This window comes from Equus quagga, chromosome 4 (assembly GCF_021613505.1).
Source record: "Equus quagga isolate Etosha38 chromosome 4, UCLA_HA_Equagga_1.0, whole genome shotgun sequence".
NCBI lineage: Eukaryota > Metazoa > Chordata > Mammalia > Perissodactyla > Equidae > Equus > Equus quagga.
The window spans coordinates 127,182,108-127,206,457 of NC_060270.1; the positions used below are offsets into that span (position 1 = coordinate 127,182,108).

A 24,350-nucleotide genomic window follows, 5' to 3' on the forward strand; every position below is an offset into this window, starting at 1 on the left:
TCTTGACATTTCTCCTTAGCTCACCACTCATTCTGCCCCAGTCACCAAAGGTTAGCTCTTTGCTGCCTCAAGGCTGCTCCTTCTGTGGGGAAAGGTCTTTCCAGAGCTCTTTTCCTGGCCATCTCTTTCTTATGCCTCAGGTTTCAGTTTACTGTTACTTCCTCAGAGGTCTTCCCTATCCTCCAATCTAAATTATATTCCTCCATTCTTCTCTTGCATGGCACCTTGTTTTCCTTTCTGTGGAAGTCTGCTAATTGACTCCCCGAATCCACTCGCCCTTTCTTGTGTAGTAATAGAGTGGCATACAAGCGATCAGCTAAAGACTGTTTCCCTCCCTTGCATGCAGATGTGGACATGTAACCATTTTAGACAAGGGGATATGAATGGATGTGATGTGTGCAAACACTAGGGCTTCTCTTTGAGTAATTGGGCATATACTCTCGCCATCTCATGTGCTGGGAATGGTGGGACCTGAGGCCATCACCCTGGACCAGACATGGAATCCGTGTGTTGTGTGGATGGTGGGCCACCCTCTCTGTGGACTGTTAATGGACTGCCTACCTGTGGACTGTTATATGAGAAAAAAATTTGAATCCTACTTAACTATTGGACTTTTGAATCTCTTCGTTACAGTAAAGAGGGCCTTGGATGAGTTTTAAGTAGAGGAGTAAGGTCTGCTGGTGGCACAACCAGGAGGCCCCGTGGTGTTGTGCAACCCTGTAGGACTGCAGAGAAGTGACATGGACAGACATTTTTAAAGATTACTTTGGTTGCAATTTGGAAAACCGATTGGATGAGAGAACACACTGAGGCAGAGAGGCCAGAGAAATGGTTGTTATGGGGCAGAGGAGGAGAGCCGCAACGACTGGCACAGCACAGGGATAGAGAGAAGAGGACAAATTCCAGAGATATTTTGAAAAGTAGACACTTGGCATTTGACTGGGTGTGGCAGGCAAGTCATTGCCTCCTAGAGATGTCCATAACCCCAGGAACCTGTGAATATGTTACTTTACATGGCAAAAGGGACTTTACAAAAATTAAGGCTCTTGATAGGAGATTATCCCGGATTATCAAGGTGAGCCCAGTGTAATCACAAGGGTCCTTATAAGAGTGTTGAGGCAAAACAGCCAATAACCATTCTGTCGATAAGAGAGATAAGGTGAGTTCTACTTGAGTCAAAGTGAGGATTATAACCCAGGAAGGCCTTTTTCAAAAAGGAAGAAAGTGTTCCGGAGAAGCATGGTTTTCAGTAGTTTTATAACTTTTTAGAACAAAGAACATACATTAAACACGCCCAGAATACATATTCATCAAAGTTTCAAAGAGGTATTCAGTTGCAAATTAGCAGGGCAACATGCCCCTGATGTGGGGAAAAGGACAAACACGGTCTTTACAGACGGGGCATAGGAGGGGAAGTATGCATTCTTATCTTAAGAGAGTGCATTCTTTAATGGCTAAAGCAGATGTACAATGTATGTCTGACAGGCCATAAGTCAGGCTTCTTTAGTTCAACGCAAATCAGTTTTGAACCCAAATAGTTACCCCATACACCTCAATATGCGGAAATCTCTTGTCAAGAGGGAGGCAGGAGGGTCAGAGACAGAAAAGGCAATGTGAGCACTGGAGTAGAGGTTAGAGCGATGAGCTATAAAGACGGAATGCAGCGCTGCAGACATCTCGATTTTATCCCAGGAAAACCCATTTTGGACTTCTGACTTTCAGAATTGTAAGATCATAAATTTGTGTTGTTTTACTCTGCTAAATTTGATGTAACTTGTTATAGTAGCAATAGGAAGTGAATATACTGGGTAGGAGGGTAAGGGTGAAGGGAGCATGGAATATAGGGCCTCGTACAACTGGGTAGATCATGGGCGGTTTGGGAATCTGGAAGTTAAGAGTGAGTAGGGGAGGGGCAGAAGATAATGAAGCGTTGATGTGGGACTTAGTGAGGCTGGGGTGCCTGTGAAACAGCCTACTGGACAATTGGCTGTATGGATCTGGTACTTAGGAGAGAAACCCCAGAGAGAAAGATTCAGAGGCATCCTCAAATATTCTGTGATTGAAGCCAAGGGAGTGGGTGAGAGCAATCACAGAAAAGACAGAGGAAAGAAAGGCCTAGAACAAAACCCAAGTGGAGAATACAAAGGAGAGGGAGGGAAGGAGGCAGGGGAGGGGGAGAAGGTGGGGTGGGGGGGGAGGGAGAGGGATGTACAGGTTCTACCCATATTTCACAAAATATACTCACCTGCATGTACCTTATCCTAAGTGTGTTAAGTTCCCCTCTCTCTTTCCCCCAGGATTCTTACTCTGCATTTTAAATCGATTCAAACAGCCACGTGATTTCAACATCTTCATTTTGTCTTTGAGCCTTTCAGTGCAATGGCTCCTGGGATAGCGTGCCTGGCAGTATACTTGGAAGCTAATTTCCCACGCCACACCCACTAGTTACCTCGCAGCGGGTCGGGAGACGTGGGAGTAGTGGCAGATCGCTCTTTCTTTATGTGGGTTTGCAGCTTCTCTTTAGTTCTACTGAAAAGGGAAGGGGCTTCCAGGAAAAAATTCCTGCCCTAATAAGGCCAATTAAAACATTTTCTGCTGTGCCGACCCTTGAGGCTACCCCGTCCTGTTTGAAACAGAAACACCAGCTTTAATCTCCAGGATGATCTGGCTTCACTTTTCAACATGGGGCCGCCTTGGAGCAGCTGTAGTCGAGATCTACCCTCTTTTCTCTAAAGTTGTTCGTGCTCTCTTTCCTCTCCTTTCACATGTAGGAGAGAACCTGAACCATGGTAGACTTTCTTCCTTTTCTTTCTGAAAAGGTTGCTCCTTTTAATAGCTGGACAGATAAGAAGATTGGTATTTCTATCGTGACAGCTATCAGCTTGGTACTTTGTGAGCTGTTCAGTCCCAAACAATTCAACAGGAAGCTGCTCGAGGCCACGTGAGACCCAATTCAGTCTTCCGTGTTGTTGAGTCCAACAACCACCTTAACTTCTTTCATTTGAAACCTTAGCACTCACTGCCTTTAACTGGTTTGCTTTTATGCATCAGTGTTGCAAGTGGGTTTATCAGGAGGAAAAGGCAGCTTAAGCTTCAGGGACGGTTCCTAGGGCCCGGATGGGTGGTGAGGGGGGCTGTGGGCTGGGCTGGGGCATAGCAACCTTGTCTTTATAATTTTGTTTGATTTTTCCTAAAGAGGGACTGCAAATGCTCAAGCTTCAGGGCCCATAAAATTCTCATCCATATGATTTCTGGTTAAGAGCTTAAGCCCTGGAGATAAAAGACGACTTCTCTCTCTTCTACTATTTAGTAATTTTGCATAGGTCACATTAAAGTTCAGCCTCGGTTTTCTCAGTTGTAAAATGGGAATCATTTACCTATACCTGTAGGATTATGATAAGGCTTAAATGGTACTCAGTGCTTCAGATATAAGAAATGTTCATAAATATCGGCTGCCATTATTATTATTGTTATTGCCAGAACAAGACCACAAGCTCCCTGAGAACAGATCTGGCGCCCCCAGAGCCCATTGCAGGCACCCAAAAATACTTACTGTAGGAATGATATCTTTTACAACCCACTCCACTCTCCCCACCCTCTCTGCGTGTCTAACCAGAAATACAACTTCAATTACGTTCTTAGTGCGACAAACATGGTTACCTCTTTAGCAAGGCGCCAGATAACTCGGTAGCACCTTCCCAATTTAAAAGGGTGCTTTAGCCTTGGTGAATCCTTCCCTGGTGAGTCCTGAGACCCCGGCTGTTTGCCTCGGGTCCCCCGCCCCGTTCCTCTCTCCCGGGTCAAGTGAGGACAGTTTGCCAAGGCCGGGGACTAGAGACACAGAGAACGCATCAATAGCATTAGCGTTGTACCTGCACTTGATGAGCGTTCCATAAAAGATGGCTATTATTATTATTACTATTACTATTCTCAACCAGGCGGCCATCTACTCCCCGCCCCCTCCCCCCGGAGCTAGGCCTGCATCATTTGCCTGAAGGGGTGTCGGGGAATGAGGGTGTAGGGGGATGGGGATGGGGGGTTCGAGCCAGGGTGGGGGTCGGAGGATGCGGGGATAGAGCCTCGCGGTCGCTTCCCCTCCTCAGCGCGCCTCCGGAGCGGGGCTGGGCGCCCGGTCCCCAGGGGCCGCCAGGGCTGGCGGGAGGCCGGGAGGAGCGGCTGCCGACGCATCCGCCGCGCCGCAGGAGGCGGAGCGCTGCACCTGGCGGTGGGTCCTCAGCGCCCAGACCTGACCCGGGCCAGCCGGAGAGCGGCAGAGGCCCGGGCCGGAGGAGGCGGCAGCGGAGACAAGGTCGCGCTGCCGGCTGCGCTCGGCCCGCATCCCTCCGCCGCATCCCGCCCCACCCGCCGCAGCCCCCAGGACGAGATGGTGCGCGCCGCCCCGACAGCCGCCGCCCTGGCGCCGGCAGCCACCGCCCCGCGCCCGCGGGAGAGGGCTCCGCGCGCCCCGCGCCGCTGAGCGCCGCCGCCGCCCGCAGCAGGTGAGTCGGCCCTGCGGGGGCGGCCGGGAGCCCCACCCTGGCCTCCCCCGTGGGGGCCGCGCGGGGCCTCGGGGCAGGGAGGCCCCTGGGGCGCGCACACCTGCTGTCGGGAGGGGGCTTCAGAGGAGGGGCCCCGGGGAGGGCGGGGGAGGGGTGTCTCCGCTCCCAGCCCTGCTCGCCCGCCGCTGCCCCCTCCGCTCGGCCTCCGGGTCAGCTGTCATCTTTAGGGGGTGCCGGGCGAGCTGCAGCCGGCACCCCGGGCTCGCCGGGCGCGGGCAGCACTTCCGCAAACGTAACTGGAGTCGGGAAAACAAAGGCGCTGCCCAGGGGAGCCCTGGCCCGGAGCCCGCAGCGCCGGGCGTGGGGTGAGGGCTGCGCCCCGAGGTCCAGGCCCTTCTCGGCCCAGCCCCGCGCGCGCCCTGGCCATAAACATCCTCGGGAGAAAGGGGGTGGCGAGAACCGCCAGACAGCCCCAGTGACAAGGTCGTGGCCACTTGTGTGGCAAGAGGAAGAAATTGACAGCGTCTGCCTCCCCAGGTGAATAAATACGGAAAAAATACCTCTTCCCTCTGCCTGCTGCCATCCTGGGAAAAATTGCCCCTCCTCGTGCTTGTTGACTTCCATTTGGTCTAACACGTCCCTAGAGCCCTTTTGAGGTGGTGATGCCGGTTGCTAGTCCTTCTGGGTCCTATTTCTTCCCTACACAGCCCCCCGTAAATTCAAGCAGGTTGGTGAAAAATTCCAAAAGCAACTTTCCCGGTGATTTATTCCATCCCCACGTCGACAGACAGGTGGATTCATTAGCCTTAAGGCCGGCATATGGTGCATTTTGCTTCTCCCACACACATTTGCAACCACAAACATTTCCTTTCATCTAAAAATATTTAGTAAATACCATGCAGAGCTCCTGAACAGATAAAATCTTGCCTATTAATAGTAGGAAGGAACCTTAAAGAGTTGAGGTTCTAAGCCCAACTGGTGTCTAAATAGTTCTATGTCCATGGGCATGTCACATCTTCCTCTGTCTCAGCTTTCTCACATGTAAAAAGAGACGACTGGCTAGTACAGTGGCCAGCCTTACCCCTAATTGTTCTAGAAGTTTAGGATTTTGTGGAAATCTAAGCTCTTCAATATAAATGAGCATAAAGGGTGGGTGGACATACAGTTGACCAACAACATGTGATAAAAGCGGGTCTGTGTTTGGTAGCTGCCTGGTGTCTGCAGAGCATCGCTTCCCCAAGACATGGCCACCAGCCAGCTAAAGGTGTATGCATCATTGATGGCCTTGTTAAGTAAAAGGAGAGGATAGGGAGGTCAGCTTTTGATGCTTTAAGTTGCTGTCATCAGCAGACGTGGAAGATATTTTCAGTTACTTAGTGATAATCAGGTGGCTTGTGTTCATCACAAGTTGTAAGTGAAATTTAAGATTGCTTAGGAGGAGTCTGGGAGATTGCTAATGTGCCCAGAGCAAAACACTGGGGGAGTGGGAGGAGAGAGGATCATATTTCGGGAATGCATTAAAGCAGCTAAGAGTGTTTACTGTAATTTGTTTCGGAGGCACTTTCCGTGTCTGTAGAAATAAGGTAAATATAAAAACGTGAAGGCGAACTGAAACACAAAGATAAGCAAAACAGCACCTTTGCAGGTAGCTGGTGGTCTGAGGTATTGGATCGCTAAGTCTGTTGTATATAGTTTCTGGAATTTTAACAGTAATAAGGCACTTTGTAAACACTTACTATGTGTAAGCACCATCTTAAACATGTAATTTCTAAATTGCTGTAAGGTAAGTCTTTTCCCCGGTCTTGTGGATGGTGGAAAGGAAGCTCGGAAGGGTTAAGGAACTTCTACAAACCACATAATCAGTGAGAGGTGGAGTTAGATTTGACCCCGTGTCTCTGGCTCCAGAGCCTAGGAAATTTCCACATGGTGTGCCTCCCTGTTCAGCCTCACCACCTACGCAGGGTGGTGCTTCTGAACTTTGAAAATTAATGTTGCTTCGGCGTACATATATTTGTTAATATTTTCTACGTGGGATAATCTGTATATTTGTAGTGCGTGTATATTAACGCATATATATTTACCCATTTGTTCTCTCCATTTTTAGATTGAAGGTAAGTGTAAAAACTAATATAACCAAAGATATGTTTAGTATTAGCCTTTTACTTCTTTTGATATTCGGTAAATCTCGATTTAACCATCTTATTCTAGCGAAAGGAAGAAATGCAGTAACTGTAAACGTGTCTGTTAGCTGCTTTGGTATATTGTCTTGGGAAAAATCAAGATATAGTAAGTGAAAAAAGGAAATTGTAGAAGAGATTTGTATGCATACACTTAAACCTGCATACAGGCATCGCTGTACCTCATTGTCCCTCAACTGTTGCCAGAGGCTGCCTGAAGGAAGTGGGAGGGGGTGCAGAGAAGAGGGCGCTTTTACTTTTTATTTATAAAGTACGTTTTGGCTTTTTTAAAAAAATTTTTGCAACAAGCATTTGTTCTTTTATTATATAAACTAAAAATGGAAACAAAAAGAATAGAATTGATTCACTTAATAAAAATCGAAAATAGGAAAAAAACTGAAAGTGCCTAAACTGTCTAACATTAGGGAAGTGAAAGGAGACTCAAGAGATCAAAGAGGAAGGTGATATTCTGGGAATTCCAGGTATGGGAGCAAAGGGTGGAGAGTCTTAGATGACTGATTTTTACCTTTTCTAAAAGTATCTCTAACGTGTTCTACAGCACCCCCAATTTTCGTCGTCAATAAGAATGCTTTGGTGCGCACCGCAATTTATCTGCCAGGCTAGGGCGATAAGAATTTCTTCCTGGTCTTGCTGGTCGTGGCTGTCTTTGGAAGCATGACTGTTCTTTACATAGAAGGTAGGAGTAGGAGAAATAAATTGACTTGCTGTGTCATTTCATGAGATTATGGCATTCTGCGTGACTTTAGGTGCAATTATCTTTAGTAACATAATTTCAGGAGGAGCAAGTTATCATTAAGTTAATTTAGTCTGATGTGTATATATATTTATTATATACAATCCCACAATTCTGCTTAGTTTTATGTAATATTAAAAAAGGCATTGCTTAGAACCCTTAAAAATTAATACATTTCCCTGCTCAGACTTAGAAATCCGGAGCCAAATACATTCAGAATCAAGAAAACACATGCTTCTTGTGTTTTGTACTTGAAGGAAATCTGAATAAGGTTGGCTCATTATAAATGCAATAGGCAATCCTGAGAAAAAGGTAATTGGAAAATTATTTTGCAGAAGAGATATTCTGACAATTTTAGGTGTCATCCAACATTTCATTTCAGGTTCTAATTCTGTCTTGGGAAAGGGAAATCTCAGTCTTTTGATTTAGGAAGCTCTGTTGCTCAATGGTTTCTCTTTAAACCCAGAAATCAAGTGCAAAATCCTACCCTAGCACAAAGCCAGTTTAGGTAAAACTTCTTACTCAAAGCAAAACAAATGTGGCATTTCCCAGGGCACAGCAAACGTATATATCTAAAGCAAATTCTGTGAGGGGCAATGAAAACATCTTCATGTCTCCATCAGGAACATTCCATTTAGGTATAATTCCTGTGTGGTTGTTTATCCAACATTAGCTGTCTGTGGCCATTTACTATACTTTACTAGCCTTTTGGAAGGTGAGCTGGGCCTGTGTCAGCTGACTCGTTGACTTAAATCCTGAATGACGGGTTATCTAGTACTTAGCCTTATTGTTGGATTTCAGTGACATTTGCTTTGTAGCTGTTTTTCGTTGTCTGTATTTAGAAGATACTAATTTACTTTTTTGTAAAGTGGCATTGTCTAAATTAAGTTAGTTGGTCAGGCAGCTTTCGGAAACCATCAGAGTCATTTGCTAAGACAATGGTTTATTGGTGCAGAGCCCAAAACCAAGCCAAACCAAACCACAGCAAATAAAAAAAATGTGAAACACCTAAACCTTGAGCCTATGTATTAATATATGTCTGCTGTAGATATTAGAACTCTGGTTGCTAGTTTGTGACTCTAAGTAGCACACGAGTACACCCCTACCTCAGCACTAGCAGAAAGTACCGTGAGTGTTGTATGGATTAAAAGTTGCCTCTGGGCTGGCTGGGTTGCGTATTGGTTAAGTTCAGCTTCAGCGGCCCAGATCATGGGCATGGATCCTCACCACTCATCAAGCCATGCTGTGATGTGTCCCACCTGCAAAATAGAGGAAGATGTGCACAGATGTTAGCTCAGGGCCACTCTTCCTCGAGCAAAAAGAGGAGGATTGCCAACAGGTATTAGCTCAGGGCCAGTCTTCCTCACCAAAAAAAGAAAAAGAAAAGAAAAAAGAAAAAGCTGCCTCCATGTGCCTTGGTCCAGTGTAATGTAAATGTGGCTGAGCTGTAGATGTGTTGATGATTGTGTTGAAGGGATGTTCAGGTTTGGAAGTGTCAATGAGAGCTCCGTATTCCCTTATGACCTGGTGGTCCTCCTGCATTTTAGGAATGGGAGAGAATGGGGCAAAGATGGGAAGAAATCTGGGCTCTTGGGTAAACCATATTCCACAGGTATGAAAGAGGACTGACCAAAGGAGGGCCAAGACACCTTTCTTGACATTTGTTCTGGCATGTGTTTGAGAAGGGGAGACCAACTCAGGGAACATTCTGCAAGTAGAAAACAGGAAAGTGCAATTTTGAATGACTCTGAGGAAGTGTTTTGATCTGAAATTAAGAGTGGGATAGGGAAGAGGAGGAGACGGGACATCGTGAGTCAGTAGTGGCTGGAGGGAGCTCTGCTGTGGCTTTGCGGAGGATAAAAGGAGAACTAGAGAGAGGAACTGGTGTTGTCTCAACAAGCCTGATTTGTGGGTTAACTGTGCCAAGGGAAAGTGAGTGAGGAGCCTGGGCTGGTGGTTAGCTGCCCAGGTGGTCATGTAGGGGCCCTCCACTTTCATCAGCGCCTCAGCGGGGGGCCCGCTGCAGTACAGGGTGAGGAGTGAAGATGTGGCCAGCAGGGCCCAGGACTCCAGAGGAGCTCCGAGCCCTGGGACAGGGGAGGAGGGAGTCCTTAGGAGCCATGTGGCCAGTTCTGCTCTTATAACTGCTGTGGGCACTGTTCGGGACAAGGTTAAGGTAGAAGACACTGGAGCCCAAGGTAAACAAGGCCTCTCTCCACAGAGCCAAGCCCAAAGCCCCCACACCAAACATGTGAAACAGAACCCTATGGAGTGACGTGCACAGCATCTGTGACTTTAAAGAAACGCTCTGATCTGGTCCGGCACAGTCAAGCTTCTGTAGCTATTGTGGAGTGCACTCTTAATTCTATTTCAAAATAATTTCAGAACCCAAATTCACCTTTATGAGGAAGTTTGAATAAAAGGCTTTATTGTTATCCTTTCAAAAGGATAAAAATGACACACATTTTAATTTTATTTCCTATATAATGAGGCTCCCTGCATTTTGAAGGTGTAGTATCTTTTGAGAGTGTCTCAGAGCCCTGATCACAGGCCCTTTCATTGCTGTTCCTGGGAACCAGGAAAAGCAGACTTCTATTTAGCAACTCCTAGGACCTTTCAGGAACTCCAAGATCATGGGTGTCCTGACTGTCACTCAAATGCCTTGTATTTAAAATAATGCATTTTTCATATGTACTTTAAAAGTGATAAATGCTCACTGAAGAAAAAGCCAGTGAAATATAAGAAAAAAAAATTAAGGTAACTCTTGATTTTACTTCTCAGAGATAACCCCTGGTAACATTTTGATGTTATTTTCTTCAAGTCTTTTTCTGACATATGTTTAGTATGAAGTACATAGATTCACAGATATAAACTCTTGCAGTATGTAGAGATTTGTGTCCTGCTTTTTTTCACTTAATGTGGTGCATAGGTCGCGAGCATTTCCCCGTATTCTATACATTCTATTTAATTGTTTTATTGTTTCATTAATTAAGTTCTATTTTTCCTTCCTGTGGATATAAGGTTCTATTTTTGTCTCATATGGCTATGCTGTAATTTATTCAACTCCACTGATTACTTACTTTCTTTCAGTTTTGATTATTATGAAAACTACTAAAAGAAACATAGTTACACTTGAATCTTTGCCTTCTAGAAAGGTTATACTTCTACTCTCAGTGAATGAGTGCCTGTCAATTTTCATGTTTACCACCATTGAGTATTTTTATTTTCAAAAGTATTGGTATGGCTCGTATAGTAAGTATCTTTTTTCTTTAGTGAGCTGGGTAATGAATCTTTTTCTGAAAGAAATGGATAGTACGTGGTAACTCTCAGTTTATCAGTCTGAACAGCATAAGGAACAAAACAGTTTTAGATTACATAGATTGGAATGTGCTTAGGATAGAAATTATTTTAGACTATAGTGTATTTAGGGCATATAAGCAAAAATCATTGATAGTAGCTACCTGTCTATAGAAAAATGTATTTTAAACCTTGAAGTCTATGTTTTGATCTAAATTGTACACATAAAAGTTATGTCTGGAAAAGAAGCACTTATGAATTTCTGTTTAAAATTCCTGTCTTATGGATAGATTATTCTTTCTTTAACTCTCTTAGCTTCCTCAGTGTCTAATAGTGTCAGAATAGCCGATTAATAACACATCTTTTATTAAATAAGCATTTATCAAGCATTCATTGTAAATATAGCATTATTTTATATATATAATACCTGTACCAGAGCCCACTGTTATGTTATATTACTAATACCTGGAGTTGTGTTTTTGTTTCTCATTATAATTCTTATTTTTCCACAGTCTGCTTTTTCTGTGTTCCTAGGATTTTTAGATCTTAGACCCATATTCCTATACTAATTGTGTTTACCTGAGTCAGTCCTTTTCTGAAAAGATTTGAAAAAAAATTTTATGCATCTGTGTGTATAAAACAGGGATTAATATAACCAGGTTTAAAAATAAACCAAAAAACATTTTAATAGAATTGTAATTTGTCTTTTAATTTTTTGCTAATATATATTCTGTATAAATTGCTTCTAAGGTATAGGCGGCATTGATTTATTGAGGAAAATCTTTTTTTAAACCTTAAGCGAATAACTGTGTTCAATATCAACCTTTTAAAAATCTTTTGTTTTATGCTTTGAAAAGAGAAGTCTGAGATTTTCCATGTTGCATTCTTGGCAAAGAAACAAAGATTGCATTTATGTTCGTTAAAATAGTAAATAATTTGATAATACAGACAGTTCTCAAATGGGAAGTGTTGACTTGCTGTGGCTCCCAGTTTCACTGCAGCTTGGTGCTGACCAGGTGCCATCCTCCCCTCTTTCTCTCCTGTCTAACCCTGTACCTGTTCTGTTACCTAGAAGGAGTTTGAAGACACCTTTTCAGTATTGATAGATTTCCCAGGCTCCCACCTGAAAATAGTTGTGCTTGTAGGGTCCCCTATCTGAGAAAATGCATAATGATAGAAAGCTAATAAGAATTGCATTAGCATTTATTAGAGAAATATATGTCTGGTGGTAGCAACAATACACATTTGAAACACATTGTGTGTGACACATTTATTTAGTGCCTTCAAAGATCACTGGCAGTGACTCTGTGGCTCCCACAGGTTGGAACCATTGCCCTGGAGGAAGCAAGCCACCTGTGATTCCATGCCCACTGCTGGGGCTCATGGCTGGAGGGGAGTGAGTAGGCAAGCTCTGGGTGGGCCTGTCCTGGGAGATGTGTTGGTGGCTTCCAGAATTCCCCTAATTTAAAAGTTATGTGCTCTGTTACGCTTAGGTACTTTTAGTACTCTTGGTTCAGTAATATGGGTGCTACCACTATCTGAAATATTATTTCAATCGGGAAATGGTTTCTACGCTTCAGCACTTGAAGTGCAGTGAATATTGGAAACCCAGCCTGTCCGTTAGTTTGGTTATCCTAAACAATCGATTTCATTGCTGTGTCTGGCTACTGATCTTTGTTTAGGGAGAGATGACTGTGCATTGGTTCTACTTCTGCAAAGGTTCTGGGACCCCCTTAAATCCCTGCATTGTCTTCTTTCTGGACAAATAACTGCGGAGTATCAGCAGCAGCATATTCGATTAATTTCACTTCCCGTTTTGAACGTTTATTGGATTTTTTGTTTTTGGAGAAACTCAAAAGATATGAATATCTTTTAAAAAATATTTTTTTTCATTCTGTAATATGAACTGTTACTTGTTCCTCACACTGGGCTTGTTTTCAGACAGGAAGTTCGAGAGGTAGAAGGAAATGAGATTCTAGGGCCTGCTTCAAATTTATACTATAAGCTGTTGGCACAATATTTAATCAAAAGTCTAAAAAGAAATGAATGGGAATCTGCTTCCGTGATGGTTGATAAGGTCTAAGGACCTAAGTTACAAAATTTTTTATTGATATTTAATTATGTCTTCCACAAAGTGAAAGTGAAAGTGAAAATCCACTTGGTTTTTATTACTAAAGCCACATTTAGGGTTAAAGGCTATTTCCCCCACACACCCTTAAGAGGTAAAAATAATTTGTTCCTTTTACCCTCTTAGCAGTTTGAAGGAATATATGTTAGGATTTCAGCTCCTTTCTTTCACATTTGTTATGTTACAAATATAATTAAAATGTTCCTACAGGGGACTATATATATATATTTTTTGATCATCTTTTTTTTATTGAGTTAATGATAGGTTACAATCTTGTGAAATTTCAGTTGTACATTGATGTTTGTCATTCGTGTTGTACGTGCACCACTTCACCCTTTGTGTCCACCCCCCACCCCACCTTTCCCCTGGTAGTACAGAGGACTATATTTTCAGTGAATAGTTATTTCTGTCTGGAGATACTTAATTATCATTCTAGTCCATAATCCAACAATGTCTTCTCTAGGGAACCAGTGTACTCCCCCCAAATTAGGCTGTGGATGTGGAGATGGATGTGAACATAAATTCATGAACATTAATTTATAAAATGCTAGCCTAGTTTGGAGGTGGTGCAAAATAATTCTAGAACATTCACTTAGGAAGAAGGCTTTTGGAATAATTGCATAATAAGGCCCAGCATTTTAATGAAATATTATGCCCTAGAATAAGATCATAACCACCACCACCAAGAAATGTTCATATGTTACTTTTGAGTTAGAAAAATGCTTTTCCGTACATTTCATTTAAGCATACATAAATCACCCCTTTGTGAGTTAGTTGACTTGGGTTTGTGTTTTTATCCCCATTTTACAATGAGGAAAGGGAGGCTCAAAGAGGCACTGATTTGTCAAAGCCAGGAGAGCAACTGGAACTTCTCTCTACATTTCCTAAAATTAATCTCTGTCACATTAAACTTCAGTAAAATCTTATATGTATATTGCCATCAGGTGCTTGTCAAAAATAATCAGTATTCATTAAGAGCTTAGAGGAGTAAAAGGCAATATGCTAAGTACTAGATTCCTCCGTCAGGGAGTTTATAACCTAGTTGGGCAGACAGGAAATATCTATAAAAAGAGCAATAAAATTACCCATAAATCCTACAGAAGCTGAGGAGTGAGAGCAATCTCTAGAAGTAGAGGGTGGAGTCAGGAAAATACTACAAGGTTAGTCTATTTCCAGGTGTTATGAAAGATTGCATTAGATACGATTCATAAAGTACTGTCTAAAATGATTCCATCACAGGATATTTGTACTTATAATTTGTGTTAAGACTAGTACCCTAAAATAAAAGGTCAAATGTTAGGAAATGTTTAGTAGGGGTTGCAGTGGCAAAACCCTGTCAATCTATTTCCAGCACTGAAGCCATATTGATCTTTGTAAAATACAGATGTGGCCATTGTATGATCCTGTTTCATTCTCTTCAGTGGCTCCCCATTGTGCTCAAAATAAATCATACCTACAGGTTCTTATTATATATCAGGCACTGTGCTAAGAGTTTAACATGTATTATGCTTTTTCATCCTCACAGCTACACTAACAGAAAAGTATCGCTATGTTCCTCATTTTGCAGATGAAGCGACTAAGACTTAGAGAAGTCAGTAGCTTTCTCAAAGCCACAGTTACGCACTGACAGGGCTAGGATTCCACACTCATCCCCTAGTCAGTAGTGTGTAGAAGGCCCTTCCTGATCTGGCCCTCGCTTGCTCCTCCTGTGGTTACTCTTATTCATCCTTTAAAACTCCCCTAAGGTCCCACCCAGAGATTCCTATGTCACCCCGGCTTTTTCCTGTTTTAACCCTGAGCACAGTATGTTGTGGCTGTGTTTTCCCGGTCTTTTTCTCGCCACTGGACTTGATAGAAGGGCCTGCATCTTCTTCACCATTTGAATTATTGATCAGCTAGCACGCATCCCATCCGACGGTGGGTGCCAAGTTTATATTTGTTGGATTAAAAAAAAAGTCTTTATTTTCAATATAACTCTCTAATGTAGTATTTTATGTTCTCTCCTATCATCCTTCAGCTTCATATTAAAGGCCCTCTCTAATCTGATGCTGTCTGCTAGCCTCATATGCCCTTCAACCCCAGTATTAACCTTTTCAGGATCTCCTGCTGTCTTTTCTTTTCTACCATCGTGACATCCTAGAATAGTTTTCCCATTCCTCTTTGCCTAAGGCAAATCCTCCACATCTTTCAAGGTTCGAGTTAAGTCCCTCATTCTCTTGACAACCCCTATCTGAAGTTTGGGCTCTCTGCTCTGAACTTCGGAAGCACCCCATTGTCTGTAACGTTTTTTGTTAATTATACGGTGCTATGTGGATTCTCTTCTATTATTCTTCCGACTTGTCATTTAGATCTTCCTTGGGTTTTGGGCTCATCTTTTCAACTATAAAGCAAGTCTTTGAGGCCCAAGACTAAGTTTTTGACATCCCTGTCTAGTATAGCTTGCATAATGCATCAAGACCCAGTATCTGCTAAGAGCATAGGCTGCCTGGATTTGAATCCCAGGTCTGCTACTTACTCGCTATGTGACCTTGGGCTAATTATTTACCTTCTCTGTGCTTCAGTTTCCTCGTTTATAAAGTGGAGAAAGTAGTCATTCTCAACCCACATAACTGTGGTGAAGATTAAATGAGTTAATACATGTTAAACCCATAGCAAGTGTTACTTAAGTGTTGTTGTGTTGTTGTTAGTAATAATAGTGATTATAATAGAGCCCACAGAGCCCTTACTGAAATACAAATATGTTGTCAAGATGAGCAACCACAGGGGCCGCATTAACCATTATGTGGATCAATTTGTCTGTCACCTAGCAGACACATTTTGCTGTGAGCCTGGGACAGGTCCACCAAGAATGACAAGGATGGTAGGTTCCGGGGTCTGGGAGGAGTTTCAGTCCAAGTGGAATGCTGTCAGTAGCAGCTGTGGGGAGCTTTTGGGCAGCGCTGAGTGCCTGGAGGGCTCAGACTGGACGCTGGAGAATCAAACTGGGCTGACAGGACTAGAACAAGTTTTGACTCTTTCACAGTTTGGTATAGCCATAAAGGAGCCATTTCCAAATGCTCCAAAAGGAAGAGGAAGATTCTAAAATAGTCGTTCACCGTTGTGCACCTTAATGCCCTTGTAGCTTGTGTTGCTGTTATAAAACCTACCTTATACTTCTTTTTCATGACATTGGCTAAATGTCTACCAGATGCTAAAGCGATCCTTATTGAAAAAAGATCTGTTAGATTTGACACTGAACGCTGTGCCTCTGAGGAAAGCTCTTCCTGGAAAATTCTGAGGGTTGAACAGAATGTTCAAGAGTGTAGCCTGTGAATACCAGGACTCTAAGGCTCCTTTAGAGTTGTTTCTCTGTGTCTATGCTGGTAATAAACTGCAGCAGTAGTTAGAGTCCTGCTCTGGGACTCCCATTGCTCACAGGCATGGAGAATGGCCAGTAACAGTTGACAGCATAGACCTAGTGCTGAGGATGAAGAAATGGATTTCCCCACTTGGCAGCTTCCGTGCTGGTCCCTGGGCAATATCGAGTTATGATGGCAATGGCAGCAGCAGGAGTGTCCTTTCCGTGTTATCCAGGATTGTTTCTTCTCCATCACTGATAGTTATGTCGATGCTATGTTATAGTGGTTGTAAATCTGACCTTTGGCAATTATTATTGCAAATAATATATTCAGTTTTAAGGGTTTTTTCCTTCAAAAGTTGAATCCATTTCCATCCTCATATATTTGTGGATAACTTGGTATATGTTTGAGCAGTTTTAATTTAAATACTTAATGAAGAAAGCTATCAATTTTAACAAGGATGATGTTACCGCCTCGCATCAGTAATTCAGAAATACCTGCTATTTGAATGACTCAGTGTGGGTACTGCTAGAATGCCTTTCCAGGTTTTAAAGGGCTTTGTGGTATTTTCACACTAATGGTGTTGATTACTATCATTAAATAGTGCTAGGTGAGAAAACTTCTAAAAAGAAACAAAGTCCTTATCCAGTTAACATTGACTGAAAACCTGTAATAAAGATTTCCCAGAGAAGTATACAAATTTATTTCTGTGTATTCTTTGAAATGCCATCTTCTCTCTTTTTTTTAAATTTTCCTTTAAAAAAGTCTCTAAAACTCAGATGTTTAAAACAAACTATTAGCTTAATAGGTTCACGTTGGTGAACTACTCAGATTAAGTACTTCATCCAGCATGTAAATAGTTTTACTGCTCTTTATTCTTGCTCTATCAATCTTATGGCAAATTAAATGTATCTAAGGCATTCAAAGCATGACCTACTTTGGGACATAGTTTAATTTTATTAAAATATTGAGTTTATATCGGTTCATTTGTGTTTTATTGTCCCTGATCTTGTGATCACACAGATGACTATAGTTACACTTTATTTTTTTGCTATGTTTGCAATGTGATTATTTCAGTTCCTTTTCATCAAAATCTAAATATGACCTGAAAATGTTGTCTAAATATTAATGTCCTGAATTAGAACTAAAAGTTTTGTTTGTATTTTTAGATTTGAAATTCATAGAAAAGTTACTGAATGTGACACTCATATAAAAGGTACTGAATGTTATATTACAGGAACATTTCCTTAACTACTTTGCATTTTTTGCTACTTTGAGACTCATGTAACTTGAGAAACTTTGTGTAACCTTATGATAATCAAAAATCATTTGAGTAAGATGCAGAAGAAAGAATGGCTTGGGAGAAAGTCACTCATCAAGGTTTAAATCAACATCCTAATGTAAGATATTTTGCGTCTTTGAGTTAGCATTTGGGCATCAGTTCTTCATCATCACTTGGACAATTCAGGGACTTATGCTTTTTTAAGAGGACTTTGTGTCTTTCTCTGACCTACTTGATAAAGACTCAGCTGTTGATTTATGAAGGTTAAGTAATTAAAGGCCACCTGATTAGAATTCATGCAGTCAGAATTCATTCTGTACAATTCCGAAAACTATTTTTAGTCTGTGATAGAAGGATACTAGTAGCTGCTTTTAATTGTCTTTTACGAAGACAAAGCTCATATGCCTGCTTATTTCTTTTTTAGTTTTGATTTTTATTTTTTAAATCAGAGTTATGCATCTACAAAGTTTTAAAAAAATGAACAAGTTTATAAACCTTGTTTTAAAAAAAGAACAAAAACCGAAAAAACATTCTATGCCATCCCTCCTCATTTCCTCTCCCAGAGGCAGCTACTTTCTTTTGCTTTTAAGACTATTACTTTGATGTTCAGCAGTATATTTTTAAATGAAAAGCTTGTATTCCTTTTTTTTTTTTTTTGGTGAGAAAGATTAACCCTGAGCTAACATCTGTGCCAGTCTTCCTCTATTTTCTATGTGGGATGCCTCCACAGCATGGCATTTTACATTTAACTCTATGATCCATTTTGAGTTAATATTCCTATAAGGTATAAGACTTAGGTTGATGTTCATTTTTTGCAAATTGATGTCTAATTGCTCTAGTACCATTTGTTGAAAATGTTGCCTTTTCTGTATTAAATTGTTTTCACATCTTTGTCAAAAATCATTTGGGCATTTTTATGTGGATTTATTCCTGAGTTCTCTGTTCTGTTCATTGATCTATTGTCTAGCCTTCTGCCAGTACCACACAATCTTATTACTGTGTAGCTATAGAAAAAATCTTTTAAAAAATTGCTTTAGCTATTTTGGTTCTCTTTTAATGTAAGTTTTAGAATACTCTTGTCTACATCTGCAAAAAAAAATCTTGCTGAGATTTTGATAGGGATTGCATTAATCTTGTATATAAATTTGAGGAGAATTGAAAACTTTACTGTGTTGAGCATTCCAGTCCATGAACATGGTATGTCTCTCCGCTTACTTAGATCTTTGATTTCTTTCATCAGCATCCTGCACAGGTTTTGTTAGTTTATACCTAAATATTTCCTTTCTTTTCTTTTCAGAAATTATAAGTGGTATTATATTTTTAATTTTAGTGTCCACGTGTTCATTGCTAGTATATAGAAACACAATTGATTTTCTGTATGTTTATCTCGTATCTTGTGAATTTGCTAAAGTCATTTATTGGTTCTAGAAGATTTGGGAGATTTCTCGAGATTTCCTACATAGACAGTCGTGTCAACTGCAGGAGAGTTTACATCTTCCTTCATCTGTATGCCTTTTGTTTCCTTTTCTTTCGTTATTGCTCTGGCTAGAGCTTCAGCAGTATGTTGCATAAGAGTGGTGTGAGAAGACAGTCCTACCTTGTTCCTTATCTTAGAGAAAAAGTGTTCAGTCCCTCACCATTAAGTGTAATGTTATCTGTAGGTTTTTATAGGTGATCTTCATCAAGTTGAGGAAGTTTCCCTCTATTCCTATTTTTATGAGACTTTTCATTAATGAATATTTAATTTTGTCAAATGCTTTTTCTACATCAATTGATAAGATCATGATTTTTTTTCTTTAGCTTCTTAATATGGTGGATTACATCAATTGATTTTCAAATATTGCACCAGACTTGCATCCTTGGAATAGATTCTATTAGGTCATAGTGTACGATTCTTTTTATATATCACTGATTTTTTTTCCTAATATTTTGCTAAGGGGTTTTGTGTTTCTATAAGGGATATTTGTCTGTATTTTCTGGCTTTTGGACTGTGTTTTTTCTCGATATAGGATTCTGGGTTGAGAATTCTTTTCTTTCAGCACTTAAAAAATATTGTGCCACTTCCTTCTGCTGTCCATGGTTTCTGATGAGAAATCTGCTGTAATTTGATTTTTTCTTCTGTTATGATTCCTGTCTCACTGCTTTCTTTGATTTTTTTCTTTGTCTTTGGTTTTCAAAGTTTGACTGTGATATGTCTTGGCATGGATTTCTCTTGTTTGGAGTTCATTCAGCTTTTTGAATCTGTAGCTTTATGTCTTTTGCCAATTTGTGAAGTTTTCAGCTTTTATTTTTTTTGAGTACTTCAGCCCTGCCCTTTTTCTCCTCTTCTCCCAGGACTCTGTTGGCATGAATGGCCAATCTTTTGTTGTAGTCCCACAGGTCCTTGAGGCTCTGTTAATGTTTTTTTCAATCTATTTTGTCTTTGTTGTTCAGATTGTATAATTTCTGTTATTCTATCTTTCACTAATTCTTCCCTATCTCTCCTCCATTCTACTGTTGAGTCCATCCATTGAGTTTTTTTATATATTTTGATTATTGTATTTTTCCAGTTCTAAAATTTCCATTTTGTTTTTCTTTGTATATTTCTTTGCTGAGTCTTTCTGTTTCTGTACTTCACCTTTCTATTTTTTTCATTTGTTTCAAGGATGTTTGTAATTGCTTGTTGAAGTATTTTTTGATGGCTGTTTAAAAATCATTGTTAGGTTATTCTCACAGTCTTATTTCAGTGTTGGCATCTGTCTTTCTCCATTCAGTATGAGGTCTTCCTGGTTCTTGGTATGATGCATTATTTTTAAGTGAAACCTGGACATTTGGGTATTATGTTATGAGACACTGGACCTTCTATTTTAGCTGGACTTTTCTGACCCTACTCTGGTAAGGGAATGGGAGATGCTACCTCATTACTGCCAGATGGAGGTAGAAGTCCAGGTTCTGCACTCAGGCCCTGTTGATACCTGAGGGAGAAGGGCTCCTTGTTACTGTGAAGTAAAGATGGATATTCTGGCGCACCATTAGGCATCCACTGATACCTCCCTGTCTAGGAGGGGTAAGAGTGCCTCATTACTGCTCCTCACGTGGCCTCTACTGAAACCTCAGTGAGGACAGGGGGAGTGACCTTGTTATTGCTGGGTGGTGCTAAAAGTCCTGACTGTCCCTTGCCCTCCTCTGACACCGCCCCAATGGGGAAAGGGTGGGGTACCTTGTTACTGACAGGTGGGTTTGGCAGTCCAGGCTCCCCGTGTGGCCTCCACTGACACTGTTGTGGCGATATGGCCTCATTACTGCCTCACAGTGATGAAGGGCCAAGTCCCCTGCTTCGCCTTCCCTGACAGCACCTCGGCTGAGGAGTTGGGGTGCCTGCTGTAGCCTGGTGAGGGTGGAAGTCTAGGCTCTCCATTTGGACTTTGCTGGCAGGGGTGGAAGTGGGGCCACAAATTTTTTTTCTGTGGTATTTGACTGGAGTACAGCAGTTATTATCTAAAGTTTTCTATTTTTGTAGGCTGCCCCTTTGCTGGTCCTATGGCTAAAGAGGCCTTTTTTTTCTTTTTTGGTTCTGCACTCACTTGTATTTCTGAGTTCTTCAGCTCACTCATCCTCATGTTGTTCTTTGGGTACCAAGGTCCCTAACCGGGCTGCCTTCTTCTGTCTCCCTTTCAGAGTCTTCAGTGTTTATTTTATATGTAATGTCCAAGATTTTTAGTTGTACTTAGTAGGAGCAGTAGGGAAAAGTATGTCTACTTCATCTTCTCGGAAGCAGAAGTCTACCCTGACTTTTCATACCATAAATTAGTTTTGCCTGCTTTTGAATTTTATGTAAGTGGAATCATATAGTATATACATTTTTGCTTCATGTTTCACTCAGTCCTTATTGTGTTTGTGAGATTCATCTTTGTCATTGCATGTAGTTTTAATTTGTTCATTTTACTGCTGTATAGTATTTTATTGTATGCATATAACAGTTTGTGTATTCTGCTATAGACAGGTTGGTCCCAGTTTTGGGCTATTAGAATTCTTCTGTGAACCTTTTTGTAGATGTCTTTTGGCAAATATATTACTATTTAATACATATCTAGTAGTTTTAATAGGGTATACACTCAGGTTTAATAGCTGTTCCCAAATAGTTATCAAAGTAATGTATGAATTTACACTCCCACCAGCAGTCTATGAGAGTTCCAGTTGCTCCACATCCTCACTAACACTTGGTATTATGTTTTATTTATTTTTAGCCATTTTGGGGATTCCCAAATGCAGAATGCATTTTTGCATTCTGGTTTTAATTTGCTTTCACTGCCCGCTTTAATCAAGTTGAGCATCTTTTTGTATATTTATTCACTATTTGCTTAAGCTCTTTTGTGAAGTGCCTGTTCAAGTCTTTTGCTCATTTTTCCTATTGGGCTACCTGACACTTTCCTATGGATTTTTAAGAAGAATTCTTTATATATCTGGATACGTTCTTTTGTCGGATATATATAACATTCACCCTTACCAGAATACCTTCTACTCTTTGGCTTGCCATTTTAATCTTTAATGTTGTCTTTTTGTGAACAGAAGTTCTTCATTTTAATATAGTCCAATTTATTTTTTCTTCCTTAATGCTTAGCACTTTTTTTTTTTTTGAGGAAGATTAGCTCTGAGCTAACATATGCCACCAAATCCTCCTCTTTTTGTTGAGGAAGATTGGCCATGAGCTAGCATCCATGCCCATCTTCCTCTACTTTATATGTGGGACTCCTGTCACAGCATGGCTTGATAAACAGTGTGCAGGTCCGCGCCCAGGACCTGACCCGGGGGACCCTGGGCCGCTGAACTGGAGGGTGCAAACTTAACTGCTACACCACCAGGCTGGCCTCTGCTTAGCACTTTTTATGTCCTATTTAATAAATCTTTTTCTATCCTAAGATCTTCAAGGTATTTTTGTATGTTTTCTTCTAAAAGTTGTTTTGTCTTTTACTTTTAGATACACAGTCCATCTGGAATTGATTTTTGTGTTTGATGTAAGGTAGTGGTATCTATTTATTATTGTTCTTTTTCTTCTTTTTTCTAAGAAGTTGCCTCAAATTTTTCTTTTACATCATCTCTTAATTTTTCATTTATTGCTCTTGTTTTCCATAAAAAATTTCCATAGCTCTTTTTCATTCAAGCATTCCTTTTATTCCCCCCTCCTCCTTCTTTAAAAATATATATTATTCTATTTTTGTTTCACAGTTGCATTTTTTTTCCTGTTTCTGAAGTTATTAGTTGATATATTTAAGAAGTGTTTGCCTCCTCCCAAAGCTTCTGTTTTTTCCATAGTGATTTTTTTTTTTCTGTTTGGAGGCTATCTTTGGTGTAAGAGACTTTCCTCAGTGTCTTCCAATTCTTGGTGACTGCTCACGTTGGGCTGCAGAGGTTGCTGACGCTGCACTCCTGTGGAGAGTGATTCCACTGGGTTGTTTAGTTTAGGAGGCTTCACTATCAGGATCTGGAGGTCATTCCTCTTGGACTAATCAGATTCTCCAGAGAAGAACCTTCTAGTTTCCTGCCTGGAGGGTGAAAGCCTTCCCAGCCTCTGGGAACCTAGTGAGGGAAGTGGGATGGAGGCTGGGGGCAGGGCCAGGGCTCAGAATCCAGGATGCGTATGTTCACTTACTGCCCCTGTTTTCAGTATGGTACCCCTCCTCTCAGTTCTGCCTAGTGCTCCATGACTGCGGAACCTCTGTTTATCCTCTCCAGAGGAGAGAACCTCTAGTTGTTTGGCTAGCTATGTGGAGTGGAGAAGGGGATTGCTTGGGCATTTTGAGTTGAGGTTCAGACTTTTAATCAACTGTATGTTGACAGCACACTCCGGCTCAGTTACACAAACACACACACACACGCACACACACACTCTCTTACTTGCAGATAAACCTAATATGGCCGACCCATGAGCCTTTGAGGGGTTCTGAGTAATAAATTGTGTTAGCTCTTGGCTTTCCCCACTGTCAACCCAGGTTTCAGTTTTCTCAGATCTCCTAAGTTAATTACCAATTATCTAACTACATTCTGGCTTCCAGAATTTTATTTTGTTGCTATTAGGTGCTCTTTAATTTTTCTAGCTTGGATTGTGACTTTAAAAAAGTAAGTGTGTGTGGTCATCTTAGTGGGTTTAGGGATAGAGTAAAACCAGATGCACTCAGTCTGCCATCTTCACCTAGAAGTGTAATATAGATTTATACATTTTAAAAACGACAAGTAATTCTTTCAGATTTGAGCTCAGAAATGGAGATTAATTTAGAAAATAAGTCCAAAGGAGAATTATTGTCCTTTTCAGGAAATGAAATGGAATTGGAGCTGCTGACCTGGTTGGTGATGGCACTAATGATGAAAGAAAAATAAGTATAGAACATTGAGGAAAATCTTTCAGCTGGGCAGCAAAAGATTGGATTTTGCTTTTCCTCCAAGTTTTGTGGAGAAAAAAGGTTTTTCTTTTCACCATTAAGAAAAACTCGATTTGGGAACTAGATAGAGGTGGTGGTTGCACAACGTTGTGAATGTTCTAAATTCCAGAGTTGTTTACTTTAAATGGTTAATTTTGTGTTATATGGATTTTTACCTCAAGTAAAAAATTCTTTTTAAATCTAAAAAATCCACGTGAACATTTGAAAGCTTATAGCTATGTAGACACCTGGCTTTTGGGGGGTAAAAGATGAATTGACTGATTACAGAGGCCTCATTAAGTTGTGTTTTTATTGTCTGCCTAGGAGTTATGTAGAGATTTAAAAATGTTTATAAGTGTGATTCTGGACGATTTTCAGAAAGTTATTCATTTTGGGAAAAGAGAGAGCAAGATCTGTTCCATGGGGTGGCAAGTGAAGCTATGTCTCTCTGGTATAGAAGGTGAAAGGAATTAATAAGTG

The 24,350-nt window shown here is 41.0% G+C and overlaps 1 protein-coding gene across 4 annotated transcripts in view; it reads left to right on the forward strand.

Annotated features, from left to right (window-relative positions):
• The first annotated feature begins 3,670 nt into the window (after positions 1–3,670).
• LOC124238197 (major facilitator superfamily domain-containing protein 6) overlaps positions 3,671–24,350 on the forward strand; it is a 71,689-nt gene continuing 51,009 nt past the window's right edge. The window contains exon 1 of one of the 4 annotated variants that reach the window (XM_046658869.1): positions 3,671–3,740. The gene's annotated coding sequence lies outside the window, so the exon portion shown is untranslated. Of the gene's footprint in view, positions 3,741–4,262; positions 4,500–4,904; positions 5,037–6,526; positions 6,611–24,350 lie in introns of those variants that run through there. The other 3 variants (XM_046658866.1, XM_046658867.1, XM_046658868.1) reach the window with 3 other exon arrangements.